This window comes from Orycteropus afer, unplaced genomic scaffold (assembly GCF_000298275.1).
Source record: "Orycteropus afer afer isolate SDZICR_OR568_19922 unplaced genomic scaffold, OryAfe1.0 scaffold00194, whole genome shotgun sequence".
NCBI lineage: Eukaryota > Metazoa > Chordata > Mammalia > Tubulidentata > Orycteropodidae > Orycteropus > Orycteropus afer.
This window is the reverse complement of record NW_006921781.1, coordinates 2,783,269-2,789,076: the sequence shown is the minus strand read 5'-3', so window position 1 is coordinate 2,789,076 and position 5,808 is coordinate 2,783,269.

The window sequence follows — 5,808 nt, the reverse complement described above, 5'->3', positions numbered from 1 at the left end:
GTAGAACTATGCTCCACAGCTGTTCTGGTTGCCTACTGCCACTCTGACAGGAATTTACCGCAAATGGGGTGACCTCAACAATCTGGAGTTTATTCTCTTACGGTTTGGAGGCTTTAAGTCCAAGTTCAAAGTGCCAGGCTCTAGGGGCTGGGTGAAAGCCCCTCAGCCTTGAGCTTCAACTCTGCTTCCTGCTCCCAGCCCACTGAAGCTAGAAGTTTTTCTTCACTTGGACAGCTGCTGGCTGCTGAGGCTGCCAAGCCCAGGGTTGACAAGTAAATTGGCACAGTCCCGATGTTACCAAACCACACGGCAGGCCATTAATTCAAGTCCATTGTAAGTCCCAAGGTCGGCAGAGCATGGCAGGCTGCTGAACAACGACATGGCTACATGCAGGGCCCAAGCGTACCATAAACTAGAGACCATTCCCAAAGCTGCTTCTTATATACAGAAGTAGGCCACATTCCCTAAGGCAGCTACTCAGCTGCTCACAGTAGATTCTACCATGAAGTTGATTATCAGTCTCATCATGAGGAATACTACATCCAGCTGCCTAGCCACTCAACCAGGCCCAGCCAAGTTGACACACATGCTCAACTACAATAGCGTTGTCAATGGGCTGCTTTTTCATAAGTAGATCACAGGCTTACTTTCCTAGGCACCTCTGGGTGAACTTGAGGAGCTCTTGTGGCTTAGTGACTAAGACCTTTGACTGCTAACCAGAAGGCTGGTGGTTCAAATCCACCAGCCACTCTTCAGAAGGAAGATTGGCAATCTACTTAGGTAGTGATACTGCCTCAGAAACCCAAAGAGGGGTCGCTATGAGTTGGATCCAACTTGACAGCAGTGAGTTTGGCTTGGTTTTTCTGGGTGAAACTCCTAGCTGTCAGTTAGCAGACAAGTGTGTTAATTGTTTGCACTATTCAGGGACTCTCATTGAGAATTAAACTAGAAGCATTGAGCTTAAAGCAAAGTATGGTGTGATCTAAGATAGTCCACAAGGAAAACTCTCTTTATGACAAAGTTGCCAAATTCTGAAAATGAAGTTAGGGAATCCTTCTCAATAACTGAAAAAACCAAACTCACTACCATCAAGTCAAATCTGACTCATAGCGACCCCTCCTTGGGTTGTGTAGAAGTAGTAACAGAAGTAGATTACCCAACCTTCCTTCCGAGGTGTGGCTGGTGGGTTTGAACTGCCAGCCTTCTGGTTAGCAGTCAAGGGCCTTAGACACTATGCTACCATAGTTCTCCTCCAAGGCAGTTATCGTTGTTGTTGTTATTGTTGTTATGTGCTGTTGAGTCGGACCCAACTCATAATGGTAAACCTATTAAAACATTCTCATGTTCCTACCAAAGCATGGCTGATGATAACCACAAGCAGAGAATGAGGCTAGAAGACTCTTAAAGACCTTTGATTCTTATTCGGGAGATGGAGCTCAATGTCCAGAGATTTCCCCTCACATTTAGAATAAAATCCAAACTTCTTACCTATGACTTCTGAGTGTGTATGTGTGTGACTCTCCCACTAAAATGTAAATCAAGATCAGTGTCAGCATACAGTAGGTACACAATAAATGTTTGTTGCATAAATGAATCGCCCAAATATGAAGACCATGAAGTGTCTATTCTGCCAGCAAAAGTTTATCTCTGGTTTAATTTTTTAAATTATTTTTTAATTGGGATAAAATTCACAAACTAAAATTAAGCATTTTACAATTTACTAGTTCTCAGTATAACTCATAAGGTTGTGCAACCATGAACACTGTCTAATTTCTCTGACTTAATTTTAATCCCTGAGATGAATAGCATTCTTCAACAGTAAGTATTTTACCATGGGACTTTGAAACAAAGCAAAGCCTCCTGGTAATATTTGATTTCAAATAGAAAGAATATCCCATCTAGGCAATGTGTAGCTTAATCAGCAAATGAGGGTGCTGCCTATGAAAATTAGGCCACACTTAGGTCCAGATTGAGTTCAGTGGCACACAGTTTTGTCAAGTCAGAGGGCTTGAAGGAAACTCCAGAATTTACCTTGTCTGTGACTCAAAAAAGATTAATATGCCCACTCAAATCCATCACCTCCCCACGTTCTGAACATCTAAGCCATTGCAGACAGAGGAGAATATTATTTGTAAAATATGCAGAAAATTATAATGATGATGAAGAAAGACTAGAAAAAAGTACATCACAAAGACATGGGTAATTTTTCATTCCATCTTTATATTTGTATAGTGTAGTGGACACTGTTGACTTTTTAACCCAGCATCCATTCACCTTCTTCCATATTCTGAAAAAAAACAAAAACAAATCCCACTGCCATTGAGTTGATTCCAACTCATAGTGGTCCCCATAGGGTTTCTAAGACCCTTGATTCTTAAAGATTCTGTAAATCTTTACAGAAATAGATCACCTCATCTTCTTCCCATGGAGCACCTGGTGGGTTTTAACCACCAACCTTCTGGTAAGCAGCCAAATGTCTTATTCGCTATGCCACCAGAGCTCCTCGTATTCTGAAAAGAACCCTGTTTTGCTTAGAAATGTATCCGTCCCTTCTCTTCCCTCATAACTCAGATGAAATTGGCCACAACTTCAATCCTGAGATGGACCCTCATTAGACTAAACCAACCAAAATAATCCCATTCTCTTTCCCAGTGACTGAACCGTTATATGCAATGAGCCAAGAGATAAGAGGGAAATCTGGAAAGTTTCCTCTTTGCTGTTCTGAGAAAAAATTCCTCTCTCCTGCTCCAAGTGATTACAGAATCAGAACAGCCATCCATGAAGGCCATGACCAGGAAGACAGCCATCCTACACCCACAAGAACTGGCCCTAAGGTGAAGTCAGCACTTAACAGCAGAGCAGAGACACGGAGGCCTGGGTCTGTAAGGCATTTCCCAGCCACTGAATCAACCAACTCTTAAGACAACTCACATTTGGATTTCCCCTTATAGGAGCCAAATAACCTTACTTTTTAACTCATCTGAGTCCACCAGCCACTCCTCTGAAGGAAGATTGGGCAATCTATTTCCATAGTGATACTGCCTTGGAAAAGCAAGGAGGGGGTCGCTATGAGTTGGATCTGACTTGACAGCACTAAGTTTGGTTGTGGAGTTTGAGTCCAATTGCTACAATGCGCTTTACAAATTTTCCATAATGGGCAACTATTACTCTTTTAATCAGAAAAACATGAAAACTTTAATAAAGAAATAAATCTATCCATCTTATAGAGAAGGAGCCATCCTTTTCCAAATGGTCATGGGATGTTGGGGAAGGAGGAACTTACAGAATTCATCCATTCCTCCTACATCTACACCACCCATGGCATAATCATTCATGTCAAGAAAGATCACATGCCCCATAAGGATTAATTTTAAAATCTCACAATACTTACAGAAGTAGTACTCTGAGCTGTAGTGTTCTCAGTTACCTATCATCCGTAAGTCACCATTCACCACCCCAGGCCATAATGATGAAATAACCTCTTTATTTTCCTTTCTGAGCTGAACACAATCAAACCACTTAATCTGTCCCTGAGACACTAATTTATGATCCAAGTGCTTGATCTGGGGCCTTAGTATATCTAATATCTCAACTTGCTTTTTCAAAATGCCTCCCTTTTCACCCCCCTTTGCTCTGGGAGGGCAGAATAAGCTACCTTTCTCTTTCTGGACTCTCTGGACTTTGCACAGTGTCTGGCTCAAAACAGGCTCTTAATAAATATCTGTTGGAAGAATGGAAGTTAACATGTACATTATTTACTGTTATGGAATGAAGTGTGTCACCAAAAAATGTGTGTTGGGATCCTAACCTTTGTAACTATGATGGTAATTTCATTTGGGAACAGGGTTTTTCTTTGTTATATATCAGAGTAGGGTGTGCTTTAAGCCAATCACTTTTGAAATATAAAAAGAAAAAGCATGTTATGCACAGAGAAGCAAACACTAATTGGGGAAATAGACATGCCACATGGAGATCTCCAAGGAACACTGAGAAGAATGAACGCTAGAGAAGCTAAGACAAACATTTTCCCCCAGAGCAGAGAGAAAGGCTTTCCCTGGAGCAGACACCCTTAATTCTGACTTCTAGCCTCCTAAACCATGAGAAACTAAATTTCAGTTCATTAAAGTCACCCACCTGTGGTATTTCTGTTACAGCAGTACTAGAGAACTAATATATTTACCTTCCAACAAAGTACAAGCCATTTTTAGACATGATCTTGTAATGATTCGCTACTGTTTTTTGTTCAATACTTGGCCCCAATACTCTGCATAGCCCACCGTTCTTTTGGCAAACTATCCCTCCTTCCTTTCCACCATGTGGCTCTAATGGAGGCTGCCAATCAAAATACCCTGTGTGCGTCAGCCATCCGGGAAGCCCAGGGCCTAGGTGAGGCCACCTTCCTCCCCAGCATTTTCCAAGAGAAGGTAAGAAAAAAAGGCTGTGAGGAATGAGCATAGAGCTGTTGATGCCCGGGTCCCCTGCCATGTGGAAGCAGCTGGTCCTTAATAAGTGAGAAAAAAATCTAACACACAGAGACAGAGAGCAAGGACACTGGTCTGGTTGCCCCTGAGGCCAACCATACCACTCCATTCCCCACAGTCTGGTTACATAAGCCAACAATTTTCCCTTGGGCCTGAACTAGTTCCAGTGGTTTTCTATAACTTGGAATCAAAAGTGTTCCAATTAATAGAGTCTTTGTCTTGCTCACACATTCCTTCAACACATGTTTATGAAATATTTACTCCGTGCAGAACACTGGCCTTGGAGCTTACATCAGTGGCATCACTGGGGGAGTGCAGGCATGCAGACAGCACCAGATGACACTGTCAGAGGAGGTGACCTCAAAATGACTGTCTATAAATTTTTTGTGCAATGTTTCAGCAGAAATTAATTTTTAATAAAAATTAACCCTGTAATTATAACAAAAACATGTTTCATAAGACCAGCTTATATGTATCAATATATCTACAAGGCTAAAACTCTGTACTAATTTACTTTTTGAACATTCTTATGCGCTTAGGTGGTCAGAGCTGTCATTATCACCCAATTACTATGATATTTCAAATGATATGGTTTCATCTGTTCGGACTACATGCATGCGCTGTTATTTTCATTGCTCTGGTGTTTTCAGTAGCTGATTTTATCAGATTTTCTGATGTTTTACCTACAATATACAAGGAGTTCTGGTGGTGCAGTGGTTAAGCACTCAGATGCTAACCAAAAGGTGGTAGTTCAAACCCACCAGTTATTCTGTGGGAGAAAGACATGGCAATCTGTTTCCATAAAGATCACAGCTTTGAATACCCTATGGGGGCAGTTTTACTCTTCCTATAGGGTCACTTATGAGTCAGAATCCACTAGCAGTGGGGTTTTGTTTTTTTTTTGGCATTCAGTAAATATTTATTAAATATACTATTTTCTTCCATTAGATTTATTTGTTAAGGTATGAAAATATTTTTTTAAGTATTCTATTTAAAAAAAATTAAGTAGATAATATAAACTCATAAAGGGTCAGCAAAAAATAGCAGTGGGGTTTTGTTTTGTTCTGTTTTACCTATAATATTGTGGTAATTCTTGTTTGTGAAACTGTACCAGTGACTTTTTTGAAAATGAATTAGTAATTAAAAGAAAAGGAGAAAAATCAAAAAAGGCTTCCATTCAGTTACTAACAATGTTGTAACTAATAATGTAATACAATATAGAAAGATTTTGCAAAACAATTTTTGTTGCTAGTATTCGTATAGGAGCTCTGGTAGCGTAGTACCTAAGGCACTTGACTGCTAACCAGAAGGCTGGCAGTTCAAACCC